The sequence below is a fragment of the Cervus elaphus genome, chromosome 6, assembly GCF_910594005.1.
Source record: "Cervus elaphus chromosome 6, mCerEla1.1, whole genome shotgun sequence".
In the NCBI taxonomy this organism is placed as follows: domain Eukaryota; kingdom Metazoa; phylum Chordata; class Mammalia; order Artiodactyla; family Cervidae; genus Cervus; species Cervus elaphus.
In genome coordinates, this window is record NC_057820.1 from 47745158 (window position 1) to 47762385 (window position 17228).

Sequence of the window (17228 nt, forward strand, 5' to 3'; positions counted from 1 at the left end):
GCACCTCTAGGTTTTCAGATACCTTTATTAAAGCTCTTTGGGGTAGCAAAATGCCAGTGCGATCAACAGTAGGAGTAGAGTGGACAGTGAGTTAAAACTTGTTGGTTACATCTCAAGAGTGAGTACTAGAAGTGCAGGTATTCTTCCTCATTCTAACCACTCCATTCAGGAGACCGAAGAATGAGATTCCGCTGGATCCCAGCTCCAGTTCCCTGATATATTAATCATCAGGAGATTTTGAAATTTTCTTCTCTCCCTTCCCATCTTTCCCCAATACAGATTACGAGTTTGTCTACGACCCTTACCAACATTTAATGGGAAAGGCGCTTTGAACTAGGCAAAGTGGGGAGGAGGACTTTGCGGTCGTGTTTCTCAAACCCGTGGAGAGAGAGCAATAATAGGTAAGGGGCGTGCAGACTAACTCCTTCCTTGTCCAATCAGCTGCACAGGAAGATGTCCTTTTACCAATAAAAATAAAGTTCGCTTTCCGGAGGCGGGAGGGTAAGCCTTGACTGCCAGTTCTCCAAAGCAACGACAGAATAGAAGACAGAGAATGATTGGAGGTAGGACCAACCCAGGAAAAGGGGCGGGGTGAAGGCGGGGGTAACTCTGAGCGGCGGCTGCACTGGCCAGTGGGGTGTGAGAACTGCTGTTCCTGTTGTAGTGTTTCTCGCCAATCAGGAAGACCAGGGAGTGGGCGGGGCGGGGAAGAGGTGGGAAGAGCTCGCAGCACCGCCGGGCGCCCGTCGGGCTCTTGGGGAGAGAGAGAGAGAAATCCGGTTAAAATCTGGAGTCGGAGGGAGGTTTAACCACTGATCGGTTCCGATCGGATTATTCCTTAAAGGGGACGCGCCATTGTCAAGAGAACGGAGCCCGGGGCCCGAGGGCGGGGACCGGCGGCGCCTGAGGAGCGAGGCAGCTGCACTTGGACTGGGGACGGGTAGGTGTTGCCTGGGGAAAGGCGCTTCATTTCACTTTCTCTTCCAGCTCCAGAGGCGGGCGCCTGGATGCCCGCCGGCCGGCGGCCACAACCCCGGCGGGAGACGAGGTCGTTGGCCCTCGCCTGCTTTCTGATGGGGGCCGAGACGGGAGGCGGGCCAGGATGGCTGGAAGCTGCGCCGCCCGGGCCAAGACCCGTAACGGACAGTAAGCCGCGCCGCAGCCCCCGTCTCAACCGAAAACTCGCCGGAGCGGCAGCTGGTCCTCGGGGAGCGCCGCGCGCTTGGCTCCCCCGCGCGCCCGGCTGCCGGTGCGCGCGCTGGTTCCTTGCGCGCCCCCTTCCCCTCGCGCGCCCAATTCTGCTCGCTCGCGCCGCGCCCTCGCGGACTCGCGGGAGCCGCCCCGCGGGGAGGAAGGCGGCGAGGCGGAGGGAGGTCGGCGGCCACCGCTCTGCCGCCCTGGCCATGAAGGCAGGGCTGGGAAGCAAACTTAGCGCGGCAGCTGGCGACCCCGGGCGCGAAGGGGCGCTGGGGACCGAGGAGAGTGCAGAGTCGCCAGCCGGGCCCAGCATTGTCCTGCTTTTCCTTTGCTCTGGTCTCTCCGCCCACTGCTCGCGGTCGTGGGGAGGGGTGCGGATGCGGGCGTCGTGCCCGCGCTGCTCCGGGCCGGCGGCGCACCCCCAGAGTCGGTGACTGCTTGAGCCGGAGTCTGCCTCACCGACCCCGCAGCCGCCGCCCGTCGGGGCCAGGGAGCATCTTTGCAGCTCTCCGGTCTCCACACCGGCGCAGGCTGCTTGGGTGCTGAGCTCTTCTTTGTAACTTTTCTTTGCCTATTGATGGAAGTTATGGCTTCCGGGCGGCAGGTTCTTTGGGCAAAACATCGTTTCCTGCGTTTTGGAAAGGCTCACTTCTAGGACGAAGTGGTTCTTGATCACTGTCGGACTTTTCCTCCCATCCCAGTTTCATTCCTGGCACCTAAAATAGTTTCTTTTGTGGATTTGCATTGTAAGGGAGCTTTAACCTCTCTTAGGTCAAGATAATTTGAAAGAAAAAAAAAAAAAAAGGGAGGGGTGCTGATGAGGAGCAAGAGCTCTTTGTAGAGAGAATTTGCCTTCACCTTTGAACTGTGGAAAGTGTTAACCTCGACTGACTGGCGGAGATTCTTGTGGAAGGAAAAAGAGACATTGCAAAACAAAACAAGAAACTTCAGATTGCTAGGGTCTATAGGATTAGGCGGAAAAAATAGAATTTTGATAGAAATGAAGTTAAACTATTTTGCCGAGCAGATACCTTCCGTGAAGTTAGTTTCTGCTACTGAACCCATAGAAATTATAGTTAGTAACAGCAGCTTGTACTATTGATAAACGTAAGAAAAAATTTCCCCCTCCATCTTAAGCATTAGTGCTCTTCTATACTTGTCAATCCCTGGAGAAGGGAATGGCAACCCACTCCAGTATTCTTGCCTGGAGAATTCCACGGATAGAGGAGCCTGATAGGCTCCAGTCCATGAGGTCGCCAAGAATCGGACACGACTGAGCGACTAATACACATACCTGTCAATACTTGCTAAAGAAGTTACATTTAGAAATAGTACATCCTTGTTAGAAACCTAATTTAGAAAAGGAATATTTTCATGAGCGTTCATTTTTGACAGTTTCTTCTTGTGCAATACTTTGTAGAGTACTTGCATGTGCAAGTTACAAGCCTATAAACAAAGTTGCGGTGGGTGTGTTATTATGTAGTCTCTTTTTGGCTACTCATTATCAAAGATAGCATTCCATCCTGTCTTGTCTTCCATTCTGAGTTATTTTGTAAAACTGCTTCTTTAGAAAACTGAATTTATTGGAACCTCTGGCCCAGTGATTGGTGTGTGTGTGTGTTTAAGCAATGTAACAACTTTCCGAAATGTTCATTAACTGTTTAGTAACTTTATGAGTGGTGTGAAGCATTATAACATAAATTCACAGGCTCAGCAATAACAACAGAGAAACTATACTTGGGAAACTAAAAGTCACTTTCAGAGAATAATGTTTGAGAGATGCTTTACTCTTCCTATAGAATTTTGGAAGTGTAGACATAAAAACACGTGATCTTTCCTAGTAATCTTGATGGTATCTGGCATTGTATACATAATGCTCCCCTTTCTTCTCCTTTCCTTTGATAAGTATGTCAGGCAAGCTTGCTAGCATAATCTTCCTTTCCATCTCATACTAGAAAGTAGAAGATTAAAGCAAGTTTCCAAAATTCTATTTTTGTTCACTTACCAGCTTATTTAAACAATAAAGGAGAGAATTCCGGAACTTTTAAAAGATTACATATGAAGAAAGCACTCAGAATTACCTTTGAAATATCTAGGTTGTGTTTCCTGGAGAACATATTTTTCCTGTGTGCTTTTCACATTGTTTTACACACATTGTCTTAAATATACACATTGCCAAGGCTTTTCTTGAATTGTGAAGTGTCCCTTGAGATCCCTGGGAACTAGAACTGTCCTCTATTTCTGTGCAGATTCACTCTGTCACCTAATACATTTCTAGTGCCCAGTAAATGGATTTGTTGACTTAGGTCTTTGTGACAGAAAAAGATAATATTCTGTAAAGGCTGCTTGAGAGGCTTATTTATTTATTTATTTTTTTAAAAACACCTTTCTGAACAAGTTACACCAAAGACCAGCAGTTGGTTTAGTGTCTAGGGGAAGGTATATTAATCTAGTTGCTTTTTGTTCTGTGTACGAAAGTGTGACTTAGTTGTTAATAGTATTTGATCCGCAGACATCTGTCGTGATGGTGATTGATTGTTGTCCCAATTATTAGAACTAGGTTTAATCTGTCAACATCTGTTGAGTATCCATTTATTTGAGTATTATGGAAACATAAAGTAGAAATGGATGACAATCATTACTCTCAAAGTTATGGAGATTAATGGGGAAGATGCAAAGTTATCATCCATTGGTAAAAGATAATGTGTATCTCATTGCAGTAACAGGTGCATAGTAACAGGGACACAGGATTCATGCCAAAATGGTAAAGGAATTGTTAAAAACTTAGGTGATGTAGGAAAGTTTTCATTGTTTTATGTAGCAAATCTTATCTTTTTTAAAAATAAAAAATAAAGTATGTTTGGGGTGTATGTTCACTACTTGAACTATTTTTAATATGTAAAATATTGGTTGGGGGGCAGAGCATGTACTCTGAATTTCAGTTATTGTTACTTCATCAGTGGGATCATCCCTCTAACCCAGCTCATGTTACCTTGTCTGCAAGCTCTCTTGTTCTAATCCCAAGTGATGGCTCTTTTCTCTTGCTCCTGTGAAGTCCTTTTCAGCTCAAGCCATGCTTTGCTTATATGTGTATTTCTTCATTAGATTTTGAACTTTGGTAAAAAGCATTAACAAAAGTTGGAACTTTCCTTCCACACTCCCATCCCAGTCCTAAAGCTATTGTCTAAAGTGCTTGAGCAGTTTTATTAGCCCCAAAGCTTCTGTAAAACCATAAAAAAAAATTTCATATTGTTTTATTTGCGGAAAGTGTATATGTGTGTTTAAAGGAAAAACCAGTTTTTTCCTTATCACCAGTTTCACATGCTCATTGTAAAATATTGTTATGAAAAAAATGTGTAATTTAGAAACTAAATATCCCCCATGAAATTGCCTTCATCACATTATAGCTATTGATCATGGTTTGGCTTTTAATTCCAGTTTTTTCCCCTTCTTTTTTTTATTACTTTCAAATAGGAATGCCTTAAGCTGTCTTACTTGAAAATTTTAGTTAGTGAGTTACGTTTACTGGAATGGAGAAAGGTAATCAATTTTATACACTTATTTATTTTTTATTTTATATAATGAAATGATTATTATTAATTTCTTCAGCTTCGGTAATTATATTTATTTTTACCTGTTCTTAAGAAACAAGGCTTCCACCAGTATCTTTGTGTTCAAAACAAAGTCTATGATTATAGACCATAAGAATCACAATCATTTAAAAAATGGTCAAAATATGTGTCCCTGAACATTTTAAGTGTCTTTACCCTAAAATGTTTTTGGAGTACATACCATAAGCCCAATTTCTTCTCATTTCTTGATTCTTCTCATCTCTAGAGAGCCTTAAAAATTGCTCTGAGGCTGCCAACCGGCACATCTTGTAGTAGCCCCAGAAGGAATGCAGAAAGGTATTTGTTCCTGATCGGTTCACATGCAGAGGTCTTACTCTGCCCTTATTGTTGCTCATTGTAAAAAGGGAGCTACATCTTAGGCTGATGAAGAGGATGATAAGATTCTGTTGTTCTGGGTGCTTCTTTAAGCCAGCCCAGAAAGGAAAAATGTTTTCCAAAAGTTCCTAAATAGAAAGCCCAGCTGCAAGCAGCCAGTAGGGCTAATCAGGCAAGAAATCTCTTTTTATTCAGCAAGTTTTTATTGAGAACTGCTCCCTAATCTGTGTACCATGTAGGCACTGAGGATAGGATGATGAAATTTGTCTTCACCACGAGTTCCTCTGAGTAGGATCCTTAAATAGACAGAGTGGTACATGTGGATGAAAAATAGCATGCACAAAGTGCATTCTTAGGTGTGTTATTCAGCCGTGTTTATCATTTTGTATAGTTTCTTTAAAAGTATCCTAGCAGATAGACCTGGTATTCTGTAGGAGGTGGGTGGGAATCCATGGAGCCTGTGAAAATAAATATATGAGTTCTAAATTTTTTTTTTTAATTTCAAACACTGTTATTGCCATGAGGCAGAATATTTGTGAAATTATGCAAATGTTGATGTATCTTTCCTTATACTCTCCAGGGATCATACATTTCATAGACCCCAAAATGATACTACATCTCTATCCTAGTAGGTGATTCCTAGTTTGCTGATAGAGTAGTAAGTAACACATTCTTTAAAACTCAACAGTTCAGTCTCTCAGTCGTGTCCGACTCTTTGCGACCCCATGGACTGCAGCACGCCAGGCCTCCCTGTCCATCACCAACTCCCAGAGTTTACTCAGACTCAGGTCCATTGAGTTGGTGATGCCATCCAACCATCTCATCCTCTTGTCCCCTTCTTCTCCTGCCCTCAATCTTTCCCAGCATCAGGGTCTTTTCCAATGAGTCAGTTCTTTGCATCAGGTGGCCAGAGTATTGGAGTTTCAGCTTCAGCATCAGTCCTTCCAATGAATACTCAAGACTGATTTCCTTTAGGATGGAATGGTTGGATCTCCTTGCAGTTCAAGGGACTCTCAAGAGTCCTCTCCAACACCACAGTTCAAAAGCATCAATCTTCAGCACTCAGCTTTCTTTATAGTCCAGTTCTCATATCCATACATGACTACTGGAAAAACCATAGCTTTGACTAGATAGACCTTTGTTGGCAAAGTAATGTCTCTGCTTTTTAATATGCTGTCTAGGTTGGTCATAACTTTCCTTCCAAGGAGTAAGTGTCTTTTACTTTCATAGCTGCAGTCATCATCTGCAGTGATTTTGGAGCCCCCCCAAAATAAAGTCTGTCACCGTTTTCCACTGTTTCCCCATCTATTTGCCGTGAGGTGATGGGACCAGATGCGATGATCTTAAACTCATAATGCTACAATAAATAGATATCTTTATCAGTATTTTTTTCTTTGTATGGCATGAAAATAATTGTTTTGAAAAATCACTTGTATTAAAATACAGTGTGAAGTATTTCTTGCTTTTACAAAATGGACTGCCTCCTTCCCTTGCAAACCTGTTCTATTGCTTGATCTTTGTATTTGTGGAGAAAGAATTGGTTAAGAAAGTGGCCTTGTAGGACTGTCAGTGATTGGAGTCAGCTAGGTAAGAGAGAGGTAGGCGGAGGATACATCCCATGGACTTCGTAATGCAGCAAGTGTGATTTGTTGAGTTTTGAAAAGAGTTAAAAATTTAAAATAACAGCTTGAGATATAATTTACATACTGTACAATTCACCTATTTAGATTGTATAAGTTAGTGGTTTTTAGTGTATTCTGGAGTCATGCACTTCTATCACAACCAGTTTTAGAACTCTTTCATCACCTTCCTGACCTTCCTCAGCCCCAGGCAACGGCTAATCTCCATTCCATCTCTATACATTGGCTGTTCTGATATTTAATATAAATGAAAGATAACATTGTAATTAATGTGTATTCTTATATAAATCTGTCCCTGTAATATTTATAAATCCTAGGAGTAGAGAGGGTGCTCCAAGTTTAGAAAGATTTTCCTTAAGAGGAAATTTATCTAAATCCTTATTCCACCTAAACCTGGAGAGCATTTTGTTTCTTTCCCCCTATAAAAGTCACAAGATTCATTTTGAAAGGAAAAAAAAAAAAAACCCACTCATTTTGGTGATGCTTTTTAAAAATATTCATTTAATTATTTGGTGACTCTCTACAAGTGAATAATTTATTCCTTGAGTTCTGCATATTGGACTTAAATAAAGGATAGTGCTTTGAAAGAAGTTGAAAGTACTTGGTTAAGTTCTAGTCATTGCAGAATGTAGTATGATGTTTACCTTACTGGCTTAGAAGGTATTGTGCAACTTGTCATTTATTTGATCAGAGATAAAGTTGCTGTGTCAGTTGCTTGTGATGAACTTGCATTGCCCTGCTGGAGACCTTGTACGCACTTAGTAAGTACTTATTGGTTGCCTGATCACTATGATCACAGATGTTTTCATCAGCTCCCAGTCCTTATTTTCCAGCTTGTTAATAATAGTAGTAGCCACATTTATTGAGTACTTAATAAGTAATGTGATAAGCACTTTATATGTACTATCTTTTAAAGTAAAAGGATGTAATTTATTTTTGAAAATTTTCTGTCATTCTCCTTTGTACTTTTACAGACTTCTGGTCATTTTTTTTTAAAGGGTATTTTGAATGACCATTTTTAATCAAACGTAAGACACTTTGATGCCACTGCGTTCTTGATCTTTCTAGGAAATGTCAACATACAGTTTTCACCAAGTAAATCTTGCTGTTGGGTAACAGCGGTTGTGAGATACATTGCATTTTAGGACAACCATGGTTGAAGTGATGGTGGTGGTTTTTTTTTAAAGACCATCTGGGAATTGAAGACAGGATACTAGTTTGTTCATTTCCTGCAGTGCAGTTTCGTTTTTTAGGTTGTAAAGCATTCACAGGTATGCCTTGTTGCCTTCATGAATTTCAACATGATATTTCAACTTCTCAGGATTGCTCGTTGTGTTTTGCCCTCTTTTGTTGTTTTGGTATGTCTCTATTTCATGGTAACATTAGATGTGATGTAACTTAGTTCAGTACTAAAGAATGCTGGGAAGATAATTTAAATGTGGTTTTCAATTTTCTTCTCCATTAGAAAAAGTTAAGATGGATAATGCCGTCTATAATACTGTTTAAAAAAAAAAGTACTACTTTGGTGGTTCCATTCATATGTCTTGGGTGTCAGTGAACTCTTAATGATGTATTTGTAGAATCTCCAGTCATTAATCTCCTCAGTCAGCAATATACAGATCACCATATTTTTGTTCATTGGTGAAACTATTCCTTCCTAAATCATGTCTGGTTTGAGGGGTAGATTTGCTTATTATTTTACTGTTAACTGTATCTTTTTGTTTGCTCTCATTACACCCACCTGCAGTAGTTAACTCATCTTTCTAATTTGGTATTTTCCATGCAATAGGAAAATAGAACCCATAGCTACTTGTTGAATGGTGGATAAAAATGATAGAAGGTTCTGGGTGAGAAACCAAAGAACGTGCTGTGCATGGAGCTTTAGTGGTAGGACCTTGTTGTGTTTTTACTGCTTAGAAGACTGTTGACTTCTTTCCTGGTTTTGGCCTCTGTTTCAGGTAGGTGGTATTTCTGCATGGCAGAAGGTGGGATAACAGGGTGGTGTAATCACCTTGTAGATGTTTAACTTCCCCTGAATAATGAATGTCTTAAAATTCCATCTTATTAAGTCTAATTCAAGTAGATGGAAAATAATTAAGTGGATGGAAAGTAATTCTTTTCTGGATGTCTTGATAGTCTATTTCCTACAAACTTGTGCCCCAGGAGATCTGTATGCATTGGTGTATTATTTGATGCAATTCAGAACCTAATATAATTCCATGGGCAGGAATTAGAGGCTTTAAAGAACTGTGAGATTGCATGTATAAAATAGTCACATGTACCTGTTATCTATATATATTTAAACAGGATTTTTTGGTAATCTGTTTCCTTTGAGCTAAAATTATCTTTGTAGATGCACTTTTCTGTGTTTGTGTTGATGATGACTTAGACTATGTCTTTACTTAATATTCCTGGCAATACTGAATTCATAGTAATAGTTTCAATAAATACTGGTTAGACTTTTAGTCATACATTTCTTTATGGTTGTTTCACTTTTTCCTATTGTAGAACTCATGGAGTCATAGTGTTTTTAGAGCTAGACTGTCCTTGGGAATGATCTAATACAACTTCTATATTTCACAAATGAGGATGAGATTGTGACTTGTTTATATGGTTACAAACTGAGTTCTTTTTGATTCTCAAACCCATGTTTTTCCTGTTCTAACATATGCTTGCCCAAGTTAAAAAGATGTAATAGACAGTCTTAGATTATTCTAACTTCTGTCACTGAAGTCTGTGAAACTTTTATGTCTTACTCCAACAGCATAAAAAAAATGTGTCTGCATTCCCAGTATGTGTATGTCTGTTGAAAACTATATACTGTAATATTATGTACATAGTAAGACATTACCAAAAACAATGAGATAAAAATGAAAAAATCTTAGAGCAGTTTAAAATATATTATTTCTATATTTTTGATCCTACCTAAAATATTAGTAATTTTAAAAATAAGGATGATTGAAAAAAATTTATTTTGAAGTAATTATAAATTCACATCAAGTTGCAAAAATAATACAAGGACTCCTGTGTAACCTTCATTCAGTGTCCCTCAGTTGTAATATCTTACATAACACAACTTATTTATAACAACATTAAACCAGGAAACTGACACTAGTTCAATACTGTTAAGTAGTTGTATTCAGATTTCACGGTTTTCAGTGCACTCATCCATGTGTATGTGTGTATAATTCTGTGCACTTTGATAACATTTCATGTCTAGATTTAACCACCACCTCAATCAAGGTACATACTGTTCCATCACTGCCAAGAAGCTCCATCATGAGCTCAAGGTCTCCTCTTTTCCAACCCTCTGCATCCCTATTTATTGGCAAGGGTAATTTGTTCCCATCTCTGAATTGTGTCATTTTGAGAATGTTAAAATAGAATTGTACTGTATGTAACTTTTTGAGATGAACTTTTTTTTTCACCCAGCCCAGCGCCCTAGAGAACCATCCAAGCTGTCATATGTATCAGTATTTCATTTCTTTTTTTTTTCTTCTTTTTTATTTTATTTTACTTATTTTTTTTTTTTTCATTTCTTTTTAGTACTGAGTAGGGTCAGTGTATGGATGTGTCACAGTACACAGTTTAACTCTTCACCTGTTGAAGAGCGTGAGTTACTTCTAGCTTCTGGCTGTGACGAATAAAGCTACTGTGCACATTTGTATACAGGTTTTCTGTGTGAACCTAAGTTTTCATTTCTCTGGTGTAAGTGCCCAAGAGTGTAATTGCTTGGTTGCATTGTAAGTGTTTTACAAGAAACAGCCGGACTACTTTCCAGAGTGGCTGTATATTCCCAATAGCAGTGTACAAAAGATCCAGTTTCTCTATGTGTTTGCCAGAATTTGGTTATTTTCACTGTTTTTAAATGTCTGCTCATTCTAATAGTTGTGTAGTGATGCCTCATTGTAGTTTTGGTTTGCCTTTCCCTCGTGGGCAAATTGTTTCCCGAGTGAGCAAATTGGGTGGTTTGTTTTTCACTGTTGAGTTTTGAGAGTTCTTTATATATTCGAGATGTAAGTCTTTTGTTAGGTATGTGATTGGCACAGATTTTCTTCCCATCCACAGATTGTCTTACCATCCTCTTAACAAGGATTTTTTTTAAAGAGGCAAGAAAGTTTTAAATTTTAATGTAGTGCATTTAATCATTGTTTTCTCTTCTATGATTGTACTTTTGGTGTCATATGTGAACTCTTCACTTAGTCCTAAGTCTCAAAGACTTTTCCCCTGTGTTTTCTTCTAAAAGTTTTATAGTTTACATTTTACAAGATAATCACATTTTTACCTTCTGGGTTTTTTATGAAGCACTGGTATTGGTAACAGTTGTCAGCTCTCCCATCTTCTTACTGCTTATTTGTATTTTGCTGTATTAATACTATGTTTAATCTGCCTTTCTTTATAAAATATTTAAAAACTCATCTGTGAATGATAGCATAATTCTACTGAGATTTGTATTCTTGCTTGGGCCATGCACTCTGCGGTACATTGTGATCTAATGAGAGTGGACAGGTGAGGACAACCCAGACAATCCCTCCAGGGTGTGAAACTGCCGCCTCTCCCAGAGGGGATGTCTATCAACTGCAGGAATTCTAGAAAAACATCTACTTCTGCTTCATTGACTATGCTAAAGCCTTTGACTGTGTCGATCACAGCAAACTGTGGAAAATTCTTAAAGAGATGGGAATACCAGGCCACCTTACCAGTGTCCTGAGAAACCATATGCAGGTCAAGAAGCAACAGTTAGAACTGGACATGGGACGATGAACTGGTTCCAAATTGGGAAAGGAGTACTCCAAGTCAGTAATTGTTACCCTGCTTATTTAACTTCTATGCAGAGTACATCATGTGAAATGCTGGGCTGGATGAAGCACAAACTGGAATCAAGATTGCTGGGAGAAATATTAATAACCTCAGATATTCAGATGACACCACCCTTATGGCAGAAAGTAAAGAAGAACTACAGAGCCTCTTGACGAAGGTGAAAGAGGAAAGTGAAAAAGCTGACTTAAAACTCAACATTCAAAAACTGAAGATCGTAGCATCTGGTCCCATCACTTCATGGCAAATAGATGGGGAAACAACGGAAACAGTGACAGACTATTTACTTGGGCTCCAAAATCACTGCGGACGGTGACTGCAGCCATGAAATTAAAAGATGCTTACTCCTTGGATGAAAAGCTGTGACAAATCTAGACAGCATTTTAAAAAGCAGAGACGTTACTTTGCTGACAAAGGTCCATATAGTCAGAGCTGTGGTTTTACCGTTTGTCATATATGGATGTGAGAGTTGGACCATAAAGAAGGCTAAGCACTGAAGAAGTGATGCTTTCCAACTGTGGTGTTGGAGGAGACTCTTGAGAGTCCGTTGGGCTGCAAGGAGATCAAACTGGTCAAACCTAAAAGAAATAAACTCTGAATATTCATTGGAAGGACTGATGCTGAAGCTGAAGCTGCAATACTTTGACTACCTGATGCGAAGAACTGACTTATTGGAAAAAACCCTGATGCTGGGAAAGATAGAAAGCTGGGGAAGAAGGGGATGACAGAGGACCAGATGGTTGTATGGTATCACTGACTTGATGGACATGAGTTTGAGCAACCTCTCGGAGATGGTGAAGGACAGGGAAGCCTGGCGTGCTGCAGTCCCGTGGGGTTGCAAAGAGTCAGACATGACTGAGCAACTGAACAACAAGTGTGTGTCTCAACATCACAAACAGAAGCCTTTCTGGATATTTTAAGCTGAAGAGATTTCATACAATGTATTAGGTGCTTACAGAATTGTTAAAGTACCTAACAGCAGGGTTTAGGGGATCAGTGCAGAGGTAACCCACCAGGGTAGCTCAGAGGGCATGCCAGGAGCTATGCTGGAATCCATACCTGGAGCCACCTCTTCCACAGCTGGGTTAATATTTGCCTCCAGACATTCTGGAAACTGCTGGACAGACCCCGAGCTGCAACCCAGGGTTAGGAGGTCAGACCCAAAAACCTCTGCTGCTGGTGTTCCAGCTGTCCTGCTTCTCCTTACCCAAGAAGCTGGGGGATGGATGCTGGGATGATGCTGTGATATGTCTCATATTTCCACAACTGTGCTTGCCTCCCCAACAACTAAGAAGCTCCCTTTCTAATTGCCCATAGGCAGGTGGGAGGTCGAGTGAGGCAGATCTGTCATATCCAGCAGAGTAAATGCCCTAAGCAGCGTGACGCAGGGCCAGGAGAGGGTACTGTTGTCAATCTCAAACACTGAATATTACTAAATTTCAAATTTAAGATCACACGTGTCATATATCTTCTGCATGTGTGCTAAGTCGCTTCAGTTATGTGTGACTCTTTGCGACCCCATGGACCGTAGCCTGCCAGGCTGCTCTGTCCATGGGATTCTCCAGGCAAGAATACTGGAGTGCGTTGCCATGGCCTTCACCAGGGGATCTTCCTGACCCAGGGAGCGATCCTCTATTTCCTGCACTGCAGGTGGATTCTTTACTCACCGAGCCATCTGGGAAGGTGGCTCATTATATCTTCTAGTATTTTCTTTTTATCTAATTGGCTTGAGAATCTCTCTGAGGGTTGTATTTACTCCACTTTGAACTTAATACATTTTTGCATGACTAAGTAGCAGGAAAATAGTATGTCTGGTGAGGTCTGGTGTGATTTTTTTCCCCAAATATTTACATTTATCTTATTTCCCAAGTTTTGAAATCATGCCTTCCCGTATTTATAAATATGTACAAGTATAAAGTGTTACTGTTTTGGGAAACACTCATTAAATTCAGTCAGTATTCTCTCTACTGTCTGGACGTAAACTTTCTCTCTTACACCTTTGTTTTCCCCAGCTCTCCCTGGAGAATTCTGTAGAAGAGGTGGGTTTTCTCATAGAACTGTACTTTGGTGTCAGAGGCAGTACCTCCAGCAGCCATCACTACTTTGGTATCTGTTTGTTGAAATAATTATGAAGTTTGGTTTGTTTTACTGCATACTTTGAATTTTATTTCTGGGTGTAACAAATTTTGGCATAAAACAAAAATTGAGACCTGCAGATATCTTTCCAAAGACTGACTTTATATGGTCTGTAATGGCAGTAGATTTAAAATGTAATAAAATAAGTTAAATGAAAAATTTTGAATATGTGCTCATGTGCATTTTTTTAGTGAGAAATCCGTAGGTTCTTCAGATTCTCAAAACAGAGGACATGACCCAGGAAAGATTAAAAACGGCTACTCTAGAGGTATAAGTTCAATCAAGACATTTGCCAATCATTTAACAGCAAGGTTTCTGCTGTCAATCACATATCACTTCCCTATCACCATCATGTATCTGTAGCCTTTTTTCAGTGCGTGAAAAGATAATTATTGTTACCCAGGTATTCGGGGAAGGCCCGAGGAGCATCCTTACGATTCATCATTAGATGAGCAGGGACACCTGGACGTCAGTTATATCAACCCAGTAACCTTTTTTTAAAAAATAGGATATGTTCCCCTATGGCTGATGGTTTCCTGAAAAATAATGTCTTATATGTGTCAAGACATATTAAATTGTTGATAATATGTAGTTCCGTATATTACACTTTGGGGGAATTTATCTGAATAGTTGAAATAGTCATAAAAATAATTTACATGTTCAACCCTAGAGCCTAAAATTGTACAAATTGGGAAAGAATCTATGACCTTAAACTCTGTAATCCATTTAAAATAGGTACGCGATGATTCAGTGACACATGACTTGTTCAATTTTCACATACAATGTGTCGCCTTTTCACATAGTTTTAGCCTTGTTTCTTATGACCTCTTCTCATATGCTGAAACCTAAATGGAATGTGGCATGGTTTGTAGAGGTTTAAAAACCCTCTCTTTAAACAAAATCATGCAGAGAGATCTCTAGTGTAAAGTAAGGAGTGGAGAGAGAATTTTGTGATTTTAGTTGATGTGGTGGTGGTGAGGCGCTCAGTCGTGTCCTACTCTTTGCGACCCCATGGGCCAGGTCCTCTGTCCTCCTGTGTCTCCCAGAGTTTGCTCAGATTCATGTCCATTGAGTCCGTGATGCTATCTGGTTGATGTAGGGGTCAAGAAAAGCCTTACTTTCTGTACATTTCCTTTCATATCCCTCTCCCTCTCCAACATGCACAAATGGAGTTGTGAGGGTTTTAGAAACAGGTGGACCTAATGTAATCACAGGACTTTATTATCATCATTATTATTTTTTCATTTATTTTTATTAGTTGGAGGCTAATTTCTTATAATATTGTAGTGGTTTTTGTCATACATTGACATGAATCAGCCATGGATTTACATGTATTCCCCATCCCGATCCCCCCTCCCGCCTCCCTCTCCACCCGATTCCTCTGGGTCTTCCCAGTGCACCAGGCCCAAGCACTTGTCTCATGCACCCAACCTGGGCTGGTGATCTGTTTCACCCTAGATAATGTACATGTTTCGATGCTGTTCTCTCGAAACATCCCACCCTCGCCTTCTCCCACAGAGTCCAAAAGTCTGTTCTGTACTTCTGTGTCTCTCTCTCTGTTTTGCATATAGGGTTATCATTACCATCTTTCTAAATCCCATATATATGTGTTAGTATACTGTAATGGTCTTTATCTTTCTGGCTTACTTCACTCTGTGTAATGGGCTCCAGTTTCATCCATCTCATTAGAACTGATTCAAATGAATTCTTTTTAATGGCTGAGTAATATTCCATGGTGTATATGCACCACAGCTTCCTTATCCATTCGTCTGCTGATGGGCATCTAGGTTGCTTCCATGTCCTGGCTATTATAAACAGTGCTGCGATGAACATTGGGGTGCACGAATCACAGGACTTTAAAAGAAGCAGGAGCCAGTGGAGTCAGAACCAGAGAGATGGCATCATGAGAAGGAAGAAACCCAGGCAATGTGACTTTGGAGACAGAGTTGCTGACAGAGACAGAAGAGGGCTGTGAGCCAGGGGAAGTGGGCAGCTTCCATAAACCAGGAAAGGCAAGAGAGTGGGCCCTCCTGAGAGCTTCTGGACAGGAACACAGCTCTGTCGACACTTTGATTTTAGCCCCATGAGACCTGTTTTGGACTTCTGACTTCTGGAACTGTAAGACATGTGTTTCTTACCACTAAATTTTTGACTGTGACAACAGGACTCTGATACAGAGCTTACCTGATACATTTTAGAAGTTAAGTGAACACCACCTGCTGGACTTATCCTTGTCTGCTTCAGCATCTCTTTCTCTGTACCTAGTCTTCCCCTTTCAGAAGGGGAAGAACCAGAGGATCCTAAGATGTCTTCAGGTTTATCCGATAATTTTATTTTAATTCTTTATAGGTTTATAATATATGTGATATAAATTAATAAAAGAATCAGAGTGCTTACCTTTTTTATGTTGGTTGTGATGAAGTTAGAAAAGAATGCGGCAGGACCCTATTGTAGATAATAATTATCAAACTGTTAACAGCAGTAACTACCAAGTATCAGATGATTGAGTGACAAGTGAGTGGTAGGAATAGTAGGTATCATGAAAGGGCAAAGTAGCAGCTATATTAGACTGGAATAATCTCGGAAGGCTTTGTAAAAGAGATTTTCGAGATAGGAGTATGCTCTTAAAGGAACTGGGGAAATTGGTTTCAATAAGATAATCTGTTATTAGAAACAGAAAACTTAGAAAATTGACCTGTTTAATTATTTTGTTAATTTTGTGAACACATAATGGGAGAAATATTTTTTTCCTATTGAACTTTTTATGGTTGAGAAGAAACTCTTGTAGAACTTAAAAAACTTATAAATGTAAAGTACAGTAAATTGGCAACATATTTGTCTTGATGATGTGGAGTGTAACACGAAACGTTTTTATTCCCTGTGTTGTTTTGAGTGATCCATACTGCCTAAGTGATACATACTGCTTTTCCATTGTATTTTATTTTTTAAATTTCAAAATATGATTGGAAACCTAGTATGATCTTATCTGAGTTCCTTGTGTTATAAGTACTAAAAACACTGACCATGATTACATTTTTGAAGGATGGTGTTACATGGGCTCACTAAAGACAGTTATGTTAGACTAATCTTACTTTCTAGATAGGCTTATTAGACTGTGGGTCAAGAGACTGAATCCACTATAACTGGATTTTAGCCAAAGCATTTTATGAGATGTCTCTCTGTGAGCTGAATGCCTTGAAATTGGGTGGGAGTGTGACTGGTTAAGTAGCAGCTCTAAAAATTAATAATGAATTGATGACAGCTGGAGAAAAATTTCTAGTTGACATGCTGAAAGTCACTGTCCATATTTTTGTAATGATGTGAATGAAAATGTTTATACCATGTTTATCAAATTTTTGGATTAAATGAATTTTTTAGGGTTAACTTTTGGGAAAATATTTCTGACTGAAGTGGTAGGTCAAGGTTAAGAAGCAAGCTTAATGGGTCTTGATGTGAAGTCCTGTATATGAGTTCAGAAAATAGCTGCATA

The 17228-nt window shown here is 39.9% G+C and overlaps 1 protein-coding gene across 2 annotated transcripts in view; it reads left to right on the forward strand.

The window, feature by feature from the left end:
* The first annotated feature begins 718 nt into the window (after positions 1-718).
* FRYL (FRY like transcription coactivator) overlaps positions 719-17228 on the forward strand; it is a 253065-nt gene continuing 236555 nt past the window's right edge. For both annotated transcript variants that reach the window (XM_043906825.1, XM_043906824.1), the window contains exon 1: positions 719-940. The gene's annotated coding sequence lies outside the window, so the exon portion shown is untranslated. The remainder of the gene's footprint in view (positions 941-17228) is intronic.